At 41.6% G+C, this 23,662-nt stretch overlaps 1 protein-coding gene across 8 annotated transcripts in view; it reads left to right on the plus strand.

The window, feature by feature from the left end:
- KLF7 (Kruppel like factor 7) overlaps positions 1 to 23,662 on the plus strand; it is a 390,342-nt gene that overhangs the window by 315,595 nt on the left and 51,085 nt on the right. The window lies entirely within an intron of this gene.

Raw genomic sequence — 23,662 nt, forward strand, 5'->3', positions numbered from 1 at the left:
TTATTCATTTAACAGAGGTGCTGGGGATTGAGCCCAGGACTTTGTGTGTGTTAAGCACACACTCTACCACTTAGCTATGCCCTCCCCCTCCTAAGGTAACTTTTTAAACATTACAGTGTTTTACCACACTCATGAAACAATTGTGTACATTTGTGTTTGTGTGTGTGTTGATGCCCAGGGATGAAGGAAGTTTGGGTTTTGTGTGGAAGTGAGAACCCTTGGGACAGTTTGCTTCTGAAAGTGGAATTCTTTGTGGCTAAAATGACTCATTAACTATGGCTGTCACATGTGGTTAAAAGATGGGGATTTGCCTGGGTAGCAAGTCTTAGACTTACCAGGACCTCTCAGCCTGGCTTCCGGGGAAACCCAGCTTCTGCCACACAGGGATTGGAGGGACAGAGCAGCATGTGTGCTCTCTGGGACATGAACTTTTATCCCAGCCTGAGACAGCTCTGGGAGGAGGTAACCGTAGAAGGGAAGGGAGGCTGACCTTTCTGACATGAGGATTGCACTATGTGGTCCAGCCCCAGGAACTCGTCAACTGAGGATGCTCAGATCTCCATGCCGCTTAAGACATGTGCCATTTTGACAAGAGTTGGAAAGCCCATGGTGTCAGGTCCAAAGGCCCACTCTCATTCCGCCTCATCTGGAGCGCTGGTGGAAATGAGGGCACAGCTGGATCTTGGTCTGTGAGAGGGCCACCAAGGTTTTAGCCCGTCTCTTGTGTTCTTGGGTTGAGTAACTCTGCCTTCATCCATTCAAAGATGTGCATCTAGGACGGCCCTGGGAAGCAGCCCGTGTGGTGACTTGGCACCAGCCTCCTTGCTCTACCCGCCTGGGTCAGATGGCAGACACAGCCCTCCCCTCACCCGAGGTGGAATTGGATGGGGGTCTCTGAACCTCATAGCTTCTCATTTGCCCTGGGTCCGGACTTCCAAGGGGAAGTGGAGATGGAGAGGGATGGCAGTCTACTTCTGTAGGGATTTGTCAGGGCGTACCTTTGGCTCAACTTCCCACATGAGAAATTTGATTCTGGGGTCAGGAATGTGACAAAACACTTGAGTTTGCAGCTGGATTTTTCCCATCAGTGTGAATTGCAGGGAAGTGTGGCCATAAAATGCTTGAGATCATGAATTGGACGGACTCCCCATCTGGAAAGCCATACCTTCCTCTGCAAAATTAAATATTTATATACTTCTAAGGTTTAGTTTTGATTTTTTTTAAAAGAGGATAGAAACTATTAAAATATATATAAATATATATAAATTGCTTCAGGTCCACTGGTAACATTTTCAAGTTCACAACAAATAGATTTACTGGAAAACATTGTTTTGTCCTTTAAAGAAAGTCACACCCGTCGTAAGACACTCCAGAAACGGCTGATGGTACAGGCCCGGCCAACAAACACCGTGGGAGCAGCAGAGGCCGGGGCTGGCGTCGGCCTTGGACACGCTCTGTTACCGGAGAGCTTTGCCGTCGCCCCTTTCTCCTTGCCCTCTCACTTTCGGGTTCCTCCGCTGTGGCTTTCCCCATCGAGCGCTGACTTACTTACTCCATTTTAAAAACACTTTTTATTTTGAAATAATTATAGACTCATGGTAAGTGGCAAAAATAAAACACAGAGTCCTGTGTTTCCCCTGGTGGCAACATCCTATTAGACTTAGAGCATTTTGAGGCACTAGCTCTGAGCGAGTGGGGTGGCTGTGATAGGAGGGAGCACCTTACAAAGGAGGGGTGAGATCCTTGCAGGGCAAAGGGAGTTGTGGGCAGTGAGCAGAGGGGGGATTGAGTGTGAATCCAGGCCGTCCCTGCCCTAGCCTCTTTGTATCTGAGGCCTCTCAGATGTTACAATGAAAAGCCAATTACTTTCTGTGTAAATGAGAAAAAAGAAGAAATAAAAATGCCAGTTATATATGCTGATATAAGTAACAGTTCAAGCAAAATGATACACATAAGTACTTACTGACAGTTTTGCGGAGAAGGTGGAGTGGGTGCAGGGAAACAGAAAAGGGAGACTTTGCTTATCTACCTTTTCTGTTCTGTTTTAATGTTTTTGACTTTCATGTATGTTCATTACTTTTAATTTTTTAAGAGCAATCCTGGTGATGGAGTGATGGACCACCTGCATTTTCTTTGTTTTATATGTATATATAAAACAAAAAAATATATATTTTTTTTGGTGTTACGTTTATTTTAAAAATGTCAAGCCTCTTGAGAGGATCAATAATTTGGACTGTTGACAGTTGTCTATAATTATACCATGATTGTTGGTTTTTTTTTAGTGGGGCCAATAAATTAACCCTACTTCTCCCTTCCCTAACTTACTTGAGAAAATAAACAGAGGAACCAGAGAGATAGAGGTTAAATATCAGGTTTAAAATTGATAAAGCCGGATTTAGACCCCGTGGGGATGTACCATCTCATTCTGGCTTCCCAGTGTTTACCCTGTCCCCTCCCCCTGCTAGCTTGTGGGCTGACCCATCCGTGGGGACGTGTGTGTTCCACAGAACAGCAGGTCACCAGGGTGGCCCTGCCTACCTGGCCCCCACAGCGGGGACAGAGGCCTCTGGGATGAGGTCAGGACCCCCAGAGAGGAGCATGGGCTACAGGACTTTTTCTTTTTCCTTTTCCTGATGTGTTTTCTTCCAGTATCACCGATCACTTGCTTTCTTGGGCAGGAGTGAGTGAAAGGAGTAAAAGGAAGTTTGGAAGCTTTACTTGCAGGACATCCTGGGAGATGTTTACTTCTGGAAGAGGGAGCACTGTGCTTCTGCGGAATTCCGGAGGAAGGGAGGGAGGAGCCCAGCACAGCAAGGGGAAGGGCTCGGGGTGCAGGTGGAAGACAGGAAGCAGCAGAGACGGTTTCAGACTGGTCAGACTCAAGGGAAGGGCTCAAAGTTACATTGTCCCAGACCCTGGTCCTTGAGGAACACTGGCCAGAAAGGAACCGGGAGCACTCAGGGAAGGGGAGTGACCCAGAGTGTGTTCGGTTTCACTGTTCCTGAATTCCCCCGACCTCTCCTGCAAGTAAAAAATGGAAAGAACATGAGGACAACAGGCAGGTAGCCTTGATGAAAGACTGTTGGAGGTGGAGAGATGAGAACTGAAGACTCCTGTGTCTCCAGAACACACTGGCCGTGGAGACTGCTTCGTCCCTTACCTGTGCCCCCATCCACTTGCCTCTTCTTGGCCGCTTTACATCAGAACAGAACTCACTCCTCACCTCTAAAGTCAGCTGGCTCTGCTGATCAGTCTGTCATCCATCAACAAGGGATGAGGCATTGGAAGAGTCACACTTGTCCATTATAAGCCTTTGGGATTCTTGAGAAGAAAGTAGAGAATGCTCGTTTTTATAGTTGTGCTTCATTACTCTTCTGTGGATTTTTTTTTTTTTTTTTTTTTTTTTTAGTGGGGAGGGTTCTCTTTCTTTAGAATTTTCTCAGTGATGTCTTGTCCACAAATAGTTGTTGATTGTTCTTCTTGTGAGGGGGAGTGAAGTTAGGAACCACTGATATTGCCATCTTGGTGATGTCACTCTCTTGGTTCCTTATCTTTAATTTATTCATTTAATTCCTCCCTCTCTTTTTCCTTTTCTTCCTTCCTTCTTTCCTTTCTTGAGGGCTTTTGCTGTGCCAAGCATTGTGCCAGGTGCTGAGAATGTAGTAGCAACCCCAACGGATATTATCCCTGCTCTCCTGGAGCTTAGAGTCTAGAGGTGGACCCCGAAGATAGATACGAGTGGACATGTGCATCGTGATCACCATATAAGGAAAAGAACAGGGGCGAGGAGAGAACATTTTTTCAGTGACTTTCCCAGTCACATCTGAAATAGTTAAGGAATTTCCCTAGTCACCTCATAGCTCTTTTATATACTTCCCAAAATGTTCTTCTCAAATCTTTTTCCTGGAAGCGTATAGTTAACTACTCAAAAAGAAATCTAAGATGAAACAGACGTTTCGGACTGGGGACACTCACAACCTTTAGACACCTGTATGTCATTTGTTACTAGTCTCCTCTTGGGTTTATGAATTCTCCTCTATGTGTGTAGCTGGAGTCTGAAATGTGCCAAGCAAAGAGGTCGTCACGGTCCACATTCTATATATAGTGCTAGTGCTTGGGTAGGTATATTATTGTTAAAGGTTATTTTTTTTTTAACCTCAATTAAAAAAAAAGATAGATTTATGTTATCCCTTTCATGGGAAAAGAAGTGAGGGAAGTAAAGAAAAGGAAAAGCTAATGGCTCTTTTCATGTCCCACAGCAAATCATGGCAGGCAAGAGATTTTGACTAAGCACGTCAGTTAAGGCTTTAATGATATGTTACCGTACAGTACTTCCTTACAGAATCTGTATACATAAAAGCAGCAGGTAATTTATGGTCATCTGTGGTGGCAGTTTTTAAAAATACAGATATGATGAGCATTCTGTTGGTTAAGTTCTGCCCTGGGACTGATCGGTGAGCTGTCATTGTGCCTTGATGAGTGCTGTGAATAATACCGATAAGCATATCAGGTCGAATTTGTCTGATTCCGGCTTGGTACATGGTTAAAGGAAAGAAACCTTTCTGGGAAGAGTGAAGCTTCTTTAACAGCAAATGTATTGAACTGATCTAGGTATGATTTGCAACAGGGGATGCTTCACCTTCTATCTGGAATCAAATGCCAGAATCAGAGACGCTAAACCAAAGACAACGACGACTTTACAGAGCTAAGACTTTGCTTGATCTGCATGATTGGAGGAGGGATTTGGGGATTAAGATGTATCTGAAAACTGACTCTGTTTGCCTTTAAGGTCTGCCAGTTTACAGCCTTGCAGTGACAGTTACTGGCATTACTGAGGGATAGTGGCAGGATATTAGAGAGACCTAGGTAGAGCTTCATGTGATAAGAAGGACGAAATGAACTCTGTTCATCGAGTGTGCATGAGATTTGTTGGTGACACTGACTTGATGACAGAGGCAGTTGAATTGGGTCATGAGACCTATGAGAGGGAAGCAGTGACCTAGCAAATCAGAAGAGACAAAAGGATGGGGTTGGTGGTTTCATTTCAATGTGGGTATAGCAAGAGGTCTGTATTTTCTTCTGGTGAAAACATTTGAAAATGTTCATTTTGGTACTTGTGGGTGACCCAGGTAAACAAGGTGAATGAGATGCTATAAAAGTTGTGACTGCAGATGAAGGAGTGTCACATTTATATGATGCTTGTGAAACTTTTGCTTTGGGTTAGCCCCTGGCATGACTTTTTGGAAATCTGCACCAAACTGTTTGTCATTCAGACCTTGCTTGGCCTAACTGTACTTTCTTCTGCTAGGACAACTCCTTGACCAAGGGCAAGATTTTTATGGGGGGAGGTGCTGTATCAACATTGGCTTCATCTGTTGATCTTACACGCATTTGTCTCCTGAGAGTTGACTTTAATGAAGCATCCTTTCCCTTGGAGCCAGCCTGCCTCCCCGCCGTCTTCGCTCTCCACCAAGGCAGAGAGCGAAGCCCTGTCTTATGATATTGCAGAGTTAATAATGCTGCTCTATTGATTTTGTGAGCCTCTCAGTCACAGGGGAATGTGTGGGGGATGGGTCCAGCGCTCACAGTGCACTTCCTCCAACTCTTTCCAGCCCTCGAGCTTTTGTTTTGAATCTGGAAGCTTCCAACCAGGGCTGGATTTCCAAAGGTCAAATGTGCCTGCACATTTTGTCCTTAATGAGTTAGCTCTGCCCTGGAGCCCTCACTGAACTGCCAGCGTTCAACCTGAGTGGTAGCAGCAGCAGCTTCATAACCAGATCCAATTGCTTGCCGCTCCACCCTTGAGAAGTGCCAAAAGGAGCCTCGGAGGGTTACTGGCCAGGAGAATGTGGTCATAAATGCATGTCTACAGGAATGGGTGAGGTTTCCTCTTTGCTTAGAAAGCCAGAAAAACATCAACAGAAAGGGGCTGAAAGGAGAAAAACATACCCAGGCACTGAACCTTTGGTCCCCTCACCAACAAAACATTTGATGGTTCTTAGTGAAGGAATTTCACATGTTTTTAAAAAGGGGAGATACATTTTTCAATCATCTCCTTTCTGCCTCTTGTTCTTTCTTCTCTTCTACGTTTTCTTGTCTTCCTCTCCCTCCTGTTTTCATCTTGGCATGCACAGATCACCTGGTATCTGTAGAACTGATGTTTCTTTTATTTGATGATGAGGATTTCTTAACTCATTATTGATCTTTTTGCCTTGGATACTAGGAAACTCAGGGTTGAATTTAATTCTATGCTTGATCCAATAGCTTTTTTTTGTTTGTTTTGAGCTAAGATTTCTTTTTGGTAACATTTATCCCTGTCTTCTATTGTTCTCATTTTAAGTTTTATTTATTTTGTGACTTAAATTAGGAGTATTAATCTGAAGTAGAAAATGCCTCAGTGATTTTGTAAAACATTTGGGTTCAGGAATGTTACTCAGTAGCATTAATATGACCATTGAGCCTCACTGGTATCTTTTGAGCTCTTAATCTTTCCTTGAATTACCACTGATAATCTAGAGAAACAGCCATTGCTGTTTACTAAGTAAGTACACTGGCAAAGCTGAGCCCAGAACAAACTAGCAACATCACTGTCAGCTAAAAAATGTGTGGCGTTTTCTAGGCCCTGGGGATGCATTTTTTGCTGCCCCATTACAGATACCCCATGTCTCAGAACCCCTAGGCTGCTCCTCCTTCTCCAAGCACACAATGGGGCTTTCATGGGTCTATATCATTGCTCATGTCATATTTTCTTTCTAGAATGTCCTTGTTCCTTTTCTACACTTGACAAAAGCTCACTCATTTGTTCAGGGTCTAGTTCAAATGTGACTTCTTCACATGGCCTTCACTGACCTCTCCAGGAGAGTCAGTTGGTTCCATGTTGCCATAGCATGTTGTTTGTCCTAGTTATTAGTCATACACACACACATATACATATACACACATACATACATATACCCTCTTATCTTTAATTATGTGTATTTCTGTCTCTCTGCCCCTGCTATACCATGGACATCTTGTAGGCAGATACTGAGCCCTAGGATTCCCTGAAATCTCTAGCAAAATGTCCAATATAAAATAGAAGCTCAGTAAATAATTGTTAAATTAATTTAAAAGAAGTACAAGATATAGTACTCACCCCTTGAAAGGCCAACAGAGTTCAAACGGGTATAACCTTTGTACCTTAGGAGAGTTCTTTCTCCCTGGCCATTATCTTGCTGGATGAAGCTACCAATCTGATTTAGTCACCCTTGAGAAGAGCACATAATGATAAGTAATAATGGCTCCTTATCAAGATTTTTCAAAAATTCATTTAAGAAATATTTATTGAGCAGCTACTGAGTATACCAAGCACTGTGGTTTGCTCAAGGAAGTTTGAAACCTGCTGTCAGACCTCCAGGCTCTTGTGGATTTGTCAGTCCTTACCCTCTCCTGTGGGACATTTCCTGGTGACATCTCCGCAGATTTCTCTTTCTTGGGTCAAGATTCTTCTTGAGAGCAGGAGTTCCAGCTGCGTGATGCTGGACAAGAGTAACTGAGCTGACAAATGAAAGCGCTGCTCGTTCATGCTTTCTTCCAGCCAGGTCTCTCCTCGAATAAGCAATTTCATAGGGAAACTTTGTGGGAAGCGTTTACCTCAGTTCTTACCAGTCTCTGCTGTCATATTCTTTTCACTGATGTATATTAGCTGCCTGGCCTCTAGGTATTGAAGTTTTGTGAATTCTCACCTAGATTTATCAGGAAGGGCATTGATAACTTCTATAGGAAGGGATCCTTAGAAACAACACCTGCCTACCCCAGTACCCCAAGGACAACCATGCAGCCTTGTGCCAGGGGACGTCCTGGGAGACTGGGCAGAAACTGCAGCCCAGAGTCTGAAATCGAGATCCCTGAAGATGTGGCACTCCCATAAGCAGAGAGCTCGGATTAGTAAACTCCGTCTTCCTCATGCCTTACTTCCCCTAGGCAAGCAAGATTTGATCGTGAGAAACCAAGGACCAAAGAGGAGGTGACTTGAGGAAGGCCACAGAGCTAATTACATAGGAGGAGCTGGTAAAAGTCCTCGTGACTTTGGTCTCAGTTCTCTCTGTGACACCACATTGCCCTTGATTTTATATACCTCTAAAAAGTCCCAAGGTTGAAGGATTTTGATCTCCAAGATTGATTAGGCATACACCCCAAAGAGATGCTAAATTACTTGATTTAAAAAAAAAATTATTTCTGGGAATAATTTCTCTCTCTCTCTCTCTTTTTTAAATTGTAAATTACTTGATTTTTACTGAAGATGGTCTTCCTCAACCATACATTTCTGAATCTCAATAATATTCTGGCCATCTTTCTTTTTTTAGTTTACTACCAAATGATTATAGACAAAAATCACATTAAAATTAATGTTTAGGTTCCATGTAGGGAGCAGGGCCAAGTGTCAGTTTTGCCCTTGAGCTGACTGCTGCCCAAAGGCTGATGAATCCCCTTGGTCAGAGGTGCGTCACCTGATTAAGAGCGTTGGCATCCAGGATTTTTACACAGGAATGAGAGACTTGCTTCATCTGTTTTCCATTGCTGCTGTTTTTTCTTCTTCTCGCTGCTTCTATTCCTTTCAGGTCCTTTTTCAAGCTGTATTTTTTTTTTTTTTTTGAATCTTGAACAAAAGAAATGAGTGATTGATAATACTGCTATTGAAAATGGGTTAAGATCCACTATTCTGAAGGGCACTGGGTATGGGGGCGATGTTGAATCTGGCTTAGTCAAATATGCACTTTTGTGTTTATTAAAACTAAGAAATGGTTTTTAAAATGTTGGATAACAGGTTCGAATCCCCCCTTTAAAAAAATCTTACAGTTTTCGCATACTTGGCATTAATCCAATAAACAAGTAAATTTAGGTCCTCAGTAACCTGTAATTATACATTTTCTCACTTCAGATCTTAAAAAATGATACTAGTCCATTTCTTTCTATCTCGATGATGACACTTGATGTTGAGAGATTGGAATGACTGAAATCCTATTTGCTTTTAACAATCCAACCAAGATACAGAATTGCTAGAGAAAATTCAGAAACCTCCTGTTAAAGGGGGTTGTCAAAACTAAGACCTCTTGTTTTGCTCTCACCAGAAGACACTACATAGAGATACATTGTTGAAAAGTCTGTGAAATGAAATTTGGGATCCAGTACTGTGTTTACAGTTTGGGAAGATCCTGAACCTTTGTCAGAAATCATGTTCCTTCAAGGTTACTGAGGGATGATGGTTTGTTGAATTTTTTAGAATGTTTTGAGATCGTGGTGAGAGAGCTAGACCAGAAAAAAGCCTTAGAAAAAAAGACAAGAAACTTTTGGTTCTGTTTCTGGTCTTGTTGCTAGTATGCTACAGAGGTATGGAAAACCAGTTTCCTTTATTAACTTGGGTTCCCCAGCAATAGGTTGGGGATTTTAATCCTTGCTGTTTAGTTGGTCTCAAAGGGGAACTCCGAGGTCATGTGAAAATATCGACAAGCATTTTCAGACGCTTTTCACAAAAGGATTCTCCGTAAAAAAGCATACGTCATTTCACATGGATTGGGTTTGGAAAGTCCCAGTTTCATCTGGCTGCTGTACTTATGACTTTGTTCCTGATTCTGTCAGCCTGTTTTCCAGAGAAAATGGAAGGCTTCTATAGATCTCTGATTCAGTGCATCATGGGTTCAGAGCTCAGAGTGTGCTTTTAAGAACAGCACAGATAAAGCATCCCTGCTTTAGCAGAAGTGATCCTTTCATTCATGTAGTTGTTTGCAAATCCTGACAGCATGGATGCCATTTTTATCTTCTTTTTCCAAAAAGTACATTCAAGACCTCAAGTTATTGAAGATCCAGCCAAATATGACCAAATTTCATGGCAACTGCAGATAGAGACACAGTATCAAAATATCTCCTTAATTAAGGCAGTGGCTCTGCTGGGGCCCACATTCCAGGATTCTCAGTAGAGAAAACATGTTTTCTTTATAGGGGAGTTTTATTAGCAGCAATGTTCCGGTATGTGGTTCAGGTTAATTAATGATGTAGTCACGCTGGTTTCTTGCCATGAATTTTACTCCAGTAAGTAGGGCACTAGGAAATCTCATTGGCATATCCTGTCATGCCAAAGTGGGATCCTTAATTTGGACCATTAAAATACATCTCAGTGAGGTCTGTCAACAAGGTAGTTTGGGAATTCTTAATACGGATGCTGCCTTACACTGGGAGCTCATTCACCATCAACTATCAAGTGGCCTGTGTACGGGTTTCAGTGAATATATGCCATTCTAAAGTATTTTGTTGGCTGAGATGATTGAGACCTCAAAGACCCAGACCACCCACAAGCTCTGGTGGAGTTGACCTTCAGTTGTATACAGAGATTTGTGCCAAGAACCGCCTTTTCCCCATGAGAGTTCTTACTAATTTTAAATCACAGTGGCGTTTTGAAACTCAGTTTATGTTGTGCATATGTAGCCACCTTCCTTGGAGGCTGAAACAACAAAGCAACTGGATTGGAAATTAGATTTTCCCCCTTATGCTGCTGATGTAGTTCTTGTTCCATTGGGATTTCCCCTTTGCATGGGCTGGTGATTTCTTTGAAACTGTATGGAAATTGGTTCAGACAGGAACAAAGGGGAGAGGGGATGGCAGTGATGATTCAAATTAGTGTCTCTTCTTCAGTGAGAGTCTGGGGTGCCTGAAAGTGCACGTCATGTGGTATCAGGCGAGCCACCTGAGGTTAAATGAGATGCGAGAGCTACTGCAAACCAAACTCCAGGACCTCAGCACGTGATTCTTCCCTGTCAAGTTGGGTTGAATTGTTAATCTGAAATCTGCAACATCGGAATGTGGTTCCAAAATGCACCAAGCACATTTTTCTTTTCTTTACCTGATGGAGAGCCTTCTCTTCCTTTCTCCCTCATCTTTTTCCAGCCAGCATGTGAAAGATTCCCATTGCCAAACATAATAAACATGAAGCGGAATGGCTTTGTGACTCTGGGAACAACAGTTCTAGAGAAAGGCATCTGAACGACATTAAAAAGAACCTCCATTGCCTTGTCGGTGGTGTGCACACATACACATGTGCACACGCATTCACACACACAGGAACCCTGTACAGCTTATATTCAATATTTTCACCCTTAGTGCTTGCCTAGTTCAAACGCCGTACCCTCTTAATTGGATTTTGGCCTACTGCCAGGTTCAGTGTTTGAGGGCTCTGTATCTGTGAAATAATGATCCTGAAATAAATAGCACCTCTCAGTAGAGGTATCTTTTTATGTAAAATTCTTAAAGGGAATGGAGAGGAACCAAATGCTTCTGTGTTTAGGAATTTATGGGAAAGTCACCAGAATGAGCCAAAACAGAGATTTCCAAGGACCTCACCAGTGTAAGTGGGGTGTGGGGCTATTTAGGATGAAAGAAAATATGAGTCCTCGCTGACTGCAAGAGATGAGTGGACTCCATCACTGATGGACCAATGATTGTGGAGATGCTAGTGTGGGGACTAAATAGATGTGACTTTCAAGTGCTTCAGAGACCAGTGGCTGGAGTTGCCTTTCTCAGGGGGGTCCTTTTGGGTGATAGAAATGGGAATAGGTGATATAAAATGGTTAAGCCTCTATCTTTAATCTGTTCCCTCAGGGCACCAGTTAGTAAGCATCTGGTGCAGAGACCCGGAGAGGGTGGGTTTATTCATCTGAGCAACACTCGGAGCACATGATGCAATACTGATGCCTGAGAAGAAATGCCGTCTTTGCATCTGTTTGAAATGGGCAGATGTGAGGACCCGAGACCAGTCTCTGTCTTGAGAAGAGGCTCCATTTTACTCGGTCTGATGAGTAGGAATCAGCGAATGCTTTCTCAGTGCTGAAATGTGAACTGAGGAGAAATGTTGATGGAGCCCTTTGACCTAATAAGGTAGATGTTTTAGAAAAGACTCCCTGGCTGGAGAGACCACTAATGTTCTCCCTGGAATTCAGGATTGACTAATGGCTTCACTGATTCATTTACTGATTAAACTAGTATGTTTGGATGCCTTTTCCAGGTTCTGTGCTGGGGATTCATTGGCGCATAAGACTAGGTCCCTACTCTCCTGGGACTTCCCAAGTAGTAGGAAAGATAGACAATAAACATGCAAACAGATAACTTAGATCTTTCCAGGGCTTGGTGAATAACTAAAAAACAAATGAAACAGGTAGCCTGATGGAGAATGAACAGGGTGTTTGGGTTCCTTTATCTAGGCAGATTAAAGAAGGGCCTCTGAATAGGTGGCAGTTAAACCAAAACACGATAGATTGAAGAGAAGCAGGTATGCCGTGACTTGGGGAGTATGAATTCTGGGGTGAAAGAGTGGCAGAGATTATGGTTCTGAGAGAGAGATGAGCTTGTGAATAGGGGTAAGGGTTGAGGAAGGCAAGGCCAGATCACGTAGGATCTGATTTCCCATGGTGAGGGAGTAAGCGTGATGGCAGGCCACTGAAGGGTAATCAGCAAGAAGTTTGAGCTGGAAGGCATTTTTGAGAGTGTGGTTCACTCATTTGGCAGAGAAGGAAATGACCTCCCTGCTCAGGTTTAGTAGTTTAGTGGGGAGGGGAGCATTGGAAAGTAAGGCACTGAACCTTGAGTCCCAACCACGTTCTTTTTACCAATGAAAAATGAGAGTTGGAAATAGCATCTTGTCCACTTATGTTTATTGCTTCTCTTCCTGGTGGTTTCTGGAGGCCAGAGGAGAAAAGACGAAGTGACAGAAGGGAGAGGGGCACTCTCTGTGATGAGGAAGTGGCTTTTACTTTCTACACAGGGCTGCCCTATGGTCTTTTATGAATCTAAATGTGCCTCTCATTTGGGAATGCTGGATGTGTCCCAACAGAAAGCATTTAAATGTTTAGTTTTTAAATGAGAAACATTGAAGGAGGGAAGGGAGAGATAATTTAGGAGTTTGGGATTAACAGATACACACTACTTGTATATAAAATAGATAAGCAACTTGGATCTAGTGAATATAGCACGGGAACTTTATTCAGTGTCTTGTGATAACCTGTAGTAGAAAAGAATCTGAAAAAGAATATATATATTCTGAATCATTTTGCTGTACACCTGAAACTAATACAACATTGTAAATCAACAATACTTCAACAAGAAATTTAAAAAGTTTAAAGATTGTAAAAAAAAAAATTGAAGAGACAAGTAAATACCACCTGTAATTAAATATTAAAATACTGCTGAATCCTACAAGGATTGTTGGTAATAAATGCATACACATTCTTTCTGATGTTCTTTTGGTGAACAAGGAAGAAGTTTTGGCTTTCAGCATGCTCTGTCTGACCAGAATTGTGATCACTGTTGATATTTTGACCAAATTGTTTGTTTGAGAGTTGCTTCATTCATTCATTCATTTAATGAGACACAAGCTTGAGCCAGTCCATAAGTCAAAAACAGGTCCAGTGTCTTTGAGGAGCCCACATTCTAGTGAAGAATGTATTTAGATGCTGGTGAGGCTGATATCTGTGTGTAGCAAGAGAATTGATTCCATAGTATCCTGTAAACTTGGGTTAGTGAGTGTGTTAGGCTTTCTGAGTGAGGCCATGAGGTCTCTGTGAGGGGTGACCAAAGGCCACCTTCTCCAGCCTCCTTCCTTTCACCAACCAGTTGGGCAGCAGAACCATGTGTCAGTTCCTTTGAGCCTGTTCTGAATGAGCTGTTTCCACGTTTCAGTCTTCATCCTTCTGCCACTGTTTCATGGCATCCTGGAACTGCATGCGGGCTAGTAGCTTCCTGAGACCCCCATCCATTCACCTGGTGGATGAGAAAACAGCCCCATGGGGCAGGTCACACAGCCAGGGTCCCTGCTTACTCAGCCTTTTCTACTCCACAGCTTTGCTTTACCTTGATAATTATTGGGTGTTTCTTATTTTCCCTTTCCATGCCCTTGATATGTTTTCTTCTATGATATTTTCGTCTTAGACATGGGATGAAAAGAACACCTTCTGTAATGGCTACAGCATACCTAGTGTGTGTGTCAGGCCCTGTTGTAAACACCTGACCCTTGAGAGTGATTGAACTCCTGTACACTTCTGTGTTGTAGGCTGTACTGTTACCTCATTTCACAGGTGAGGAAACTGAGGCAGAGGGGTTAAGCAACTGGCCCGACAGTGATGTGAGCTACTGAGAAGTAGTGCAGCCTGATTTTGGACCCAGGCAGCCTGCCTCCAGGACCAACTTTTAACCCCTCTCTCCTGCCTCACAGTGTACACAGAGCCAGTTTCCTTCACCGGGCTGAGCACACAGTGGCACACCCACGCAGCCACCTTAAATATTTTGGGAAGTTGATTCCAAGTACTTCGAATTAAGTAAATGTTCAACCATCTATGTCAGGAAAAGCGGCCTGGGGCTTGGTTTCATGATGTTTTTGGCTGTCATTTTTCGCAGTCTGAGGAGTAGGACAAACATTCCTCTTAGCACCCCCACTTTAACGTTCCACAGTGGAAGTTCCTGAAAACTCTCTTGGTTTTGGAAATATCCTCTGTGATCACCAGCCACTAAATTGCATCTGCCACCGAGGGCCCCAATGGGATCTGAACCGTTGTTCTTGGGAAATTCAAGCTTTGAGTGGATTTGTGTGTGTGTGTGTGTGTGTGTGTGTGTATTGTACATGTGGACAACTGTGCTTCAGGGTAAAAAAAAGCAATGGTGTATGTGTATGTGTTTTTTATGGAGGGTAGAGGAGGGTATATTTCGTTAACCCAACTGAGAAGGGTAGAACAATGTTCCAGAAGGGAGTCAATGAAATGAGTTTGCTTTAAAAAAAAAAAAAAAACCACACAACAAAAACCCAGTAGCCTGAGTCAGCCTGTGCAAGTGATTTGGGAGAGGAAGGGGAGATGATGTAATGGGTTCGGCATGTTCCCATCTTGGCCACTCAGTGCAGAGGGGCCTGGGGAGTTTGGGGAGGGTGTGTGCATGTGTGTGCAAAGTTAACGGGAGCGGGTGGGGGGTGAGGAAGAGCGGGTTGTAAAACAGGATTAATAACCCCTTGTCAGACCTTTCTCTGTTACTGTGTTTTTCAGTAATTTGGGTTTGAATGAAGGCTCTCTAGCCAATTAATGTTTATTTGTTTCTTTTGGCAAGACCCGTTGGGGGAGGAGGGTGAGATGGGTGAGTTTAAAATTTTTTGTTTTGTGTTTGCATTTTGGAAGAAGAGGCAGATAATGTGGGTCTGGGTTTTCCATGAAGGCTCCCCTGCCCCACCCCACCCCCAGCCCCAGCCCCAGCCCACCCCTTTAAGAGGCAGGAGGCAAGACATGGCCAGCTGGTGCCTTGAACTGACACAGGTGCAGAGGCTGTGGGGGGTGGGGAGCCAAGAATAATTACAGGTTTCTGAAGCATCAGGCCCCTCCTGACACAAGCGCTCGTCGCAAAAAAACTGCTCTTTATGAAAAATGAATGGTGAAACTGAACAACTGTCAGGACCATTGTTGTTATTGGGAAGCCATCACCCCTCAGAGGGGAGCCTCCTCCCGAGTCCCTGGGCTCTCATGAGTTGCTGGACGGAGCGCCCTCCTTCTCGAGTGAAGACTGGCGCTCTTATGCACAGTGATGGGTTTTGCCTGTACGGGTGTCCCGTCTGCATTTTTTCTTTCTTAAACCACACTTTCAGCCAATATCTAGGTCTTTGCTTTAGTGTAGGATGATTTTTCATTGACTATTAAGGCATGATTTATATTTTGTCCATGAAAATATAATGACCGAAACTGGGACATCTAATAAGACTTATTTTCAAGCTATAAATAACAAATGGGATTTCCTCCAGTGTATATCAAGCTACATCGAGGCTTAGTTGGGAGAAAAGGTGACAGTGGATCCCAGCATCTTAGGTGATTTGGCTGTGAAGGGCAGCGGTGTCTCTCCACCAGTCAGAAGCTGAATTTAGTCTTAATCCAGTGGCCAAGTAATAGCGAGGGACTGTTCTTAAGGCGGAGGGAGGGTAGGTGCAGCCATTGTGATCAGAGGCCAGAGCAGTAGCCTTTGAGTTGGTATGTTCTGAAAAGCAACATATGGAAAAATAGCCCTGAACCAGGATAGAAAGGCCTCTCAGGCATGGGTCCCTTTATCCCTAGTGGACACTTGATTTTAAGGGTCCAGACACTGTGAAGGAGGAAAATGCTTTTCTAAGTTGTTGGAGGTTGTGTGGGACCCTGTGCCTTCCTTCAAGGAGCAGAAGACCTGGCCCCCAACTCTGCCCAGGTTATGCGGCTTTGAAATTTGCCTTGACACTTAACTTGGATTTGAGTCGTTTGGGGGATTTCTTTCATACGCTGCAACTAAGGAATCCTTGGGAGATGAAAGGAGTATTTGAGGCTGCTTATTTCAAAGACATCACCCTCTCCCCAGGCCTTTAATCTTGTCCCCTTCCTCCCCAGCCTCCCCGAGGAAAAATATACAACAAATATTTTCTTTGTATGTTGAAAATAGCTTGAGGAGGAGGAACACTGAAGAGGTTTTCGTAGGCATTTCCCAACTTTCATGTGTGTTTAGAATTCCGCTAATTTTCACAGCGTTCTCTCAGAATTTACAGATTACTAGAGGGAAATATTTAATTTGGTTGCAGCTCCAGCAACCAGTGGATGTGAGAAACAGTGGGAAGGAATGCGGTCTTACAGTGGTCACAGTGCTGTGGTTATTCTGTGGGGCTCAGCAGTTCTGACAGTGGGGTGTCATATTGTTGTACCTCTGGGGTGTGCTATTGATGTGGTTTTTTTTAACCTAATAGCTAAAAAATGCAGTAAGAGATTTTCACTTATACCATATCCTTGCTTACCCACAATTTCTAGACAAAACTTACACTCTCCTTACCTCCCATCCTAATATTTTCTGGCGATGAAAGTCAAGAAAAAGTGAATATTAGTTAGAAAAATCACTTTCTAGGTTTTTCTTACAAGGTCGATTCTTTTCACTGGTTCATGCAACCTCTCTGCGACGAGTTCAGTTCAGTGCTGCATTCTCCTCCTCAAACCGGCTTTTGAGATATTGAAACCCAGGAAAATGGACAGAAAAATGAGGTGCTTGATGTGTGAGGTTCTCCCATAGGCTCACTGAGCTGATTAATCCTGGTGCTTCCTTCGTCTTCCTCCAACCCTGGAGAAAAATTGTGCAGAACTCCCTGGCCATGTTTTCCACTTCCTTTCCCATCTTTCAACTCTGACCTAATTTTAAAAGACTAGAAATGTGTCGGAACCATTATATCATATCATCCTTTGAAGGGAGAAAAAAAAATCACAAAGTTCCCATAAATATCAATCTTTGCAGTCCTAGAGAGTTTTTCAAGTTGGTTTCAGGAGTCAGAAGAATAAAGATTTTGCTAAAAAACGTGAAGTGTGAGTGTAGTTAATAAACTGGAAAGAATGAGTATTTTAGGAGATTGCTTTACCAAAGAAACCCAGATTACCCTACTGTCACTAGCTTGTTTTGTCACTTCAAATTTTCATTCTGGGATGTATGTGATGGTTTTAAAGCACAAAAAAGTAATTAAGCTTTAGGACACTCCCAGGAGAAAGGTAAGGGATTCTTCTCCCTGTTTCTATCCTTCAGACTCTTTGGGGACTGTGGCACCATGATTAATAGCACGTGACAAAAACACACATAATAAATGTCAGAAAGGGGCTCCCATGGGCAGCCAAGTGTAGTTCACCTGCGTGTGCAGTTACCTGCGTGTGCAGTTACCTGGGTGAGCATGCTCCCTGGGAACCGAAGTCCACCCCTTCCTTGCCGGAAGCACCAGCAGCATCATTATCATCAGCATCATCGGGTCAAGGTCTGATCTCAGAAGAAGCATGACTTTGCAGGTTTCCACAAAGGAGAACGTTGTATCTCCCCATATTTTTGCATCCATATTCTTTCCCCAATTTCTTTTATCTCTTTGTTCTTCTAACTCTTGGATCTTTTAGGTGAACGAAATAGGTAGAATGCTTGGAATGAAGGGCAGCTGGCTAAAGGGAATACAAATGACTGATAATTGATTACAAACATAGGTAGTAGTAGGTGGCATTGTATTTCACTGACTCTATTATTCCAGAAAAAAAAAATCACTAGCAAAATACAATTTCTTTTGTTTTTTTCATTCACCAACTCAAGTATAGGTGAATCCAAAGACTCCAAATAACTACTCATAATGACACAGGTACTGAGTGGTGGTGAGAATGTTGGACCAGTGGCTTTTGAGGACCCCGGACTTCAGTTTGACCCAACCAAACAGTGGGTGTAGTTACAGTGGTGGTGGTGGACAGGAGTTGTGAAGTGATTCTAGCTCATTTTTTAGAAAGTTCTTAACAACTCTACACCACTTCAAACACTTAGGTATATGTCCCATCTGAGATAGCAGAGGTCAAATTTAGCTCTAAAAGATTATTTTTATTGTCTGAGGCCTATGTGATATAGGCAATATGATCGTTGCTTTTAGGCGATCACAATCTTAATAAGCCAGACATACCACCAGTTTACAGACTCTTAGATTCATTTTGGAGATACTGTTTAATCGTGCAGGATTGAGGAGGGGTGTTTCTCAGCACTTGGCAGTCAGCATATTTTCTTAAGTCTATTTTTTCCTAGACCAGGCTTTCTGAAAGAGAGAGACTTTATGCTGAACTTTGAATGAAAGAATGATTAGTCGGAGAGAAAAATGAAAGATCGTGTCAATCATATGGACATGAAGTAAAGTAAGGAGAGAAAAATTAGGCGAGGGAAACCCTTTATCGGAGGGCTGTAGGGGAAATGGCAAAATTGCCTGGATTCATTTGCAGTCCTCACTGGCAGTTTTCATGTAAATTATGATGAGATAAGGACAGGTTGAACAAGAGCTGTTTGGTGACCTTGGCATCATCATGCCCACATATGACCAAATTTCTTATTTCTTGATCCTGTGAAGGTAACTGTCTGCTGCCAACAGCAGGGAGATTTTGATGAACTTATTTTGTGCTGCAAGACTTGGGTTATCCTGTTTTCTGTCAACGTCTGCCTTTGGAGCCTATTGAAGTAGCAGACATGGCAGTAATAGGTTTGAATTTTTTTCTTTTTTTAAACTAAGTCTTGGATTATCAATTTTAATAAGCATACTTCAACAAGAAGGCTGCGAACAGAATGGAGAGAGTATTTTAAAAGATTTCAGGGTGATTATTTTCAAAACCAAATTCAATAAACAAGATTATAGTGTGTAGCACAGGGAAATGTATACAAGATCTTTTGGTAGCTCACAGCAAAAAAAATGTCACAATGAATATATGTATGTTCATGTATAACTGAAAAATTGTGCTCTACACTGGAAATTTGACACAACATTGTAAAATGACTATAACTGAATAAAAAAAATGTTAAAAAAAAAAACAAATTCAGGTGATATTTGTTAGAAAACTAGGAGAAGCAGCAGCCATGCATTCTGAAGTTGAGATATCAGAGAGCCTTCACAGAACTCATCTGACTCATAAATAATAAGAAAGTCACTCTGCACTTGGGCACATTTCCTGCCCATTGCTGGCTGTAGTGGATTTTTAAGAAGGTGGAGGCTGATCCGGTGGGTCAGGCCTTAAGCTGTATTGTTAGGTCAGGCTGAGGGAAGCCTCATTTCTCCAAGGTGAGGTACCAAACAGCCGTGATTTATGTCATTATATTGACACCTGCCGACACCAATTTGGAGTTTGCTGGCTAGAGTGTCATTGGGACAGAGTAAATCTCTTGTTCTGGTGGACAAACAAACATTTGAATCTATATTGAAATTTGCAGTCTGCAGACATTCCTGCTTTGTTGATGGATATTTTTTTTCTCTCTCTCTCTCAGATTATTTAGATTTACAGAAAAGTTGCAAAAATAGTACATAGAGTTCCTGTATACACTTTTCTCAGCTTCCCTAATGTTACAGAATCATAGTACAGGAAATTAACATTGATACAATACCATGAACTGATCTATACACTTTATTTGAATTACATTGTTTTTTTTTTCCCACCGATATCCTTTTTCTCATCCTGGATCCAGGCTGAGATCTTTGCATTTAGTTGTCTTATCTCCTTAGTTTCCTTCTATTTGTGACAGCTTCTCAGTCTTCTTTGTTCTTTATGACCTTGATACTTTTAAAGAATTTTGGCTAGTTATTTTGTAGAATGGCCCTCAACTTGGATGATGTTTTCTCATGATTAGATTGAGGTTGTGTACTTTTGGCAAGAATGGCACAGAATAATGTCATGTCCTTTCAGCCTGTGGTGTCAGGGGAACATAATGTCAATATGCCGCTAAATTTCATCGTATGGTTAAGGTGTCACATGCCAGGTTTCCCTACTGTAAAATTATCATTTTTGTCTTTGTAATTAATAAATGTCTCATTGTTGGGGGGATACTTTGAGACTAGGCAAGTGTCTTGTTTTTCATTATACTTTCATCTATTAATTTTAACATGCATTGGTGATTCTTGCCTGTAGTCATTATTACTTTGTTATTTGACTAATGGTGATTTTCTGTTTCCAACATTCCTTCTATGTTTATTAATTATAATTTTACTATAAGGAGCAGCTGACCTATCTCCCCCATTAGTGTATTTGTTCAACCATTTGTTTATATCACTATGGATTCATAGATATTAATTTTATTCCATGGGTTAGAATTTATTATTTATTTATTATTATCATTTATTGTTTATTGTTATCATTATTTATTATTTATTTGTTATTATCGTTATTCATTTTTATTGTTCAGATTGCCTAGATTTGGGCTTTGAGAGCTCCTTCAGGTTGGCTCCTCAGTCTTCCTGACATACCTTCATCACTTTATGAGCACTTCCTTACCTTCTGGTACCACTGGTTATTCTAGGCTCAGCTTTTATTTTCTTTGCCTCAGCCTTTGAATCAACTATTTCCCCAAGGAACCCTGGTTTATCCCTATACTGGATAGTGATATTTAGAAACCGAGATCTTCGTGCCAGGCAGGCTCACTGCTACTGGGGTGACTTTGCTCGTAGACTCTTCTCCTGATTGACAGAGCTAGGAAGTACATGTATGTATACTTACACGTGTATATACACATTTATTTCTATATATACCTGTGTGTGTGTGTGTATTAAAATTTATGAGTAAATACCCTAATACTCAAATTCCAATTAAACATCATAGGCGTTTCTTAAGGGAGTTCTTACAATTATTTTTTAAGAACATTAGGGATTAACTCTTTTGCTTGGAAATAATCTAACATTGAAATCCTCCTCATCCTTGACATTTTAACTTCCAACACTCCTGATGAGTTTCTGATTGACAAAATCTTCTCTACTTAAGCTTTATCACCAGCAGATACTATTTTTTTTATTCCAGTTCAAACATAATTCTTTTTTTTTAAATTGAAGTACAGTCAGTTACAATGTGTCAATTTCTGGTGTACAGCACAGTGTCCCATTCATGCATATACATACATATATTCATTTTCATGTTCTTTTTCATTAAAGGTTATTACAAGATGTTGAGTATAGTTTCCTGTGCTATACAGAAGAAATTTTTAAAATCTATTTTTATATATAGTGGCTAACATTTGCAAATTTCAGACTCTCAAATTTAGCCCTTCCCATCCCCTTTCCCCCAGTAACCATAAAATTGTTTACTATGTCTGCAAGTCTGTTTCTGTTTTGTAGATGAGTTTATTAGTGTCCTCTTTTTTTTTCTCTTTTTTAGATTCCACATATGAGTGATATAATATGGTATTTTTCTTTCTCTTTCTGGCTTATTTCTCTTAGAATGATGATCTCTAGGTCCATCCATGTTGCTGCTAATGGCATTATTCTTTTTTATGGCTGAATAGTATTCCATCATATAAATACACCACAACTTCTTTGTCCAGTCATCTGTTGATGGACATTTAGGTTGCTTCCATGTCTTGGCTGTTGTACCAGCAGATATTTTAAGAATTGGATTTCTCAAGACAAGAATAATTGCATCATGATTTCAGAGGTCTATTCAGCACATTCTGATGGGTACTCATGCTTCTCTAACTCTCAGGTGGAATAAGAATGCCTTGTGTTAGGACTGCAAGTGATAGCCTCTCTTAAGTGATCCAGATTTTCCCACATTTTAATGATGGGAAGTATCTCCATCTTTAGATCATTAGTGTGATCCATGTACTCTGGGATGCAAACTAGGGCATACTGGGTGGGTTATTTTTTAATCCTCCCTGAAAAGTATGTATATAAATGCATTAGAATATCTGTTCCTTAAAAATCTGAATATGAAGAGATCTGAGCTTACTAACAATCACAATTTCTTAGTGACTTTTGAATCTTTGAGCTAGAAACTATGTAAGAGCACGTGGTGTACGAAAGCTTTGTCCATAGACACTGGTGACTGTGGGTAAGAAATAGTCCTTGTGTGTGAGGCAGGGAACTGCCTCAAGGACCTCTTGTAACCCCATGATTCAGCTGACTTCTACCTGAAACATATCTGTGTCTCAGAAGTCTGGTGCTGCTCTGTAAGCAAAGCTCAAGGAGCATTACAGTTGTATTCCAGAACACGTATTAGTGGTCATTTCTAGGATTGCTAGCCTCAGCCTAGTCCAGGTTAGGGTCATCAGATGGCCTTTGAGGAGTGGAGTAGAACAGAATGTTCAAAATAACAGTGTAAAGTTGATTTGATAGACATTGTGTACCTGTTGGGTGGCAGACACTGTGCTTGGTAGATGATGGTTTAAAAAGGGAAGGGGAGGTTTAAGGGAGGTTTCAGGGGTGATATCTTATAAAATTCAGAAGTGAATTGATTGGAGCTAAGACCGAGGGTTTCAATATTGGAAAGAAGTAAAGGGTAATTTCTAGCATTGAGATGGAAAAGGAAAGGGAAAATCTTTGAAACATGGAATTCAGAAAAGGGGCAAATAAGGATAAGGTAGATTTCTAGATCTGAGAAGGTGGTAATGTTGGTTTTGAATTTAAAGTGGTGAGAAGCTTCTCAGCAAGAGCTATTATTTAATCAATAAGTAAATAGAATCAAAGTTACTTTTCCAATAAGCTTTCCTTGATTAATACCTCCATGTTATGTAGAATTCATTGTCCACTCATCCCCCAGGAACTTATCAACATACTTTATTATTATGTTATTTAGTATCACCTGCTTGTAAATTCATGTAATTTTTAGCTTGTAATTGTTTATTCTGCACCTACATCACATGAATCTATTTCTGTGGCTTCTCCTTCTAACACATAGAAAGCCTTGCACCTTGCTGTGAGCACAGTAGTTGAATGAACTGAGTGCTGAATGAAGATTGGAACCATTCATTAGTTTATACTGTTGAAAATCAACAGTGAGACCCAAAGGTGATTCATCGTTAAAAATCTGCTTTTCTTATTCAGGAATGCAGGGTTTTACCAGAAGGCTGAGTAAAAACCAATCTTTTGAAATGTCACCAAAATAAAATCCTTGACAGATACAACACAACTAGGTATATCATTAAAATATATTCTTCACAGCATAAAAGCCTAGAATCAGAACACTGGTTGAAAACGTAGAAGCTCTACGGAGGCAGTAAATTAGGAGCTAGTCACATTTTAAACTTGCCATCAGTGTTTCTTTGTTGAAGCCCAGAAGTTAGAGCAAATTGAATGGATGGCATGAGTTAGCATCGTGATTTTCTACCGAATTCTGGAAGAGTAGGATTTTAA

The sequence above is a fragment of the Camelus ferus genome, chromosome 5, assembly GCF_009834535.1.
Source record: "Camelus ferus isolate YT-003-E chromosome 5, BCGSAC_Cfer_1.0, whole genome shotgun sequence".
Classification (NCBI taxonomy): Eukaryota; Metazoa; Chordata; class Mammalia; order Artiodactyla; family Camelidae; genus Camelus; species Camelus ferus.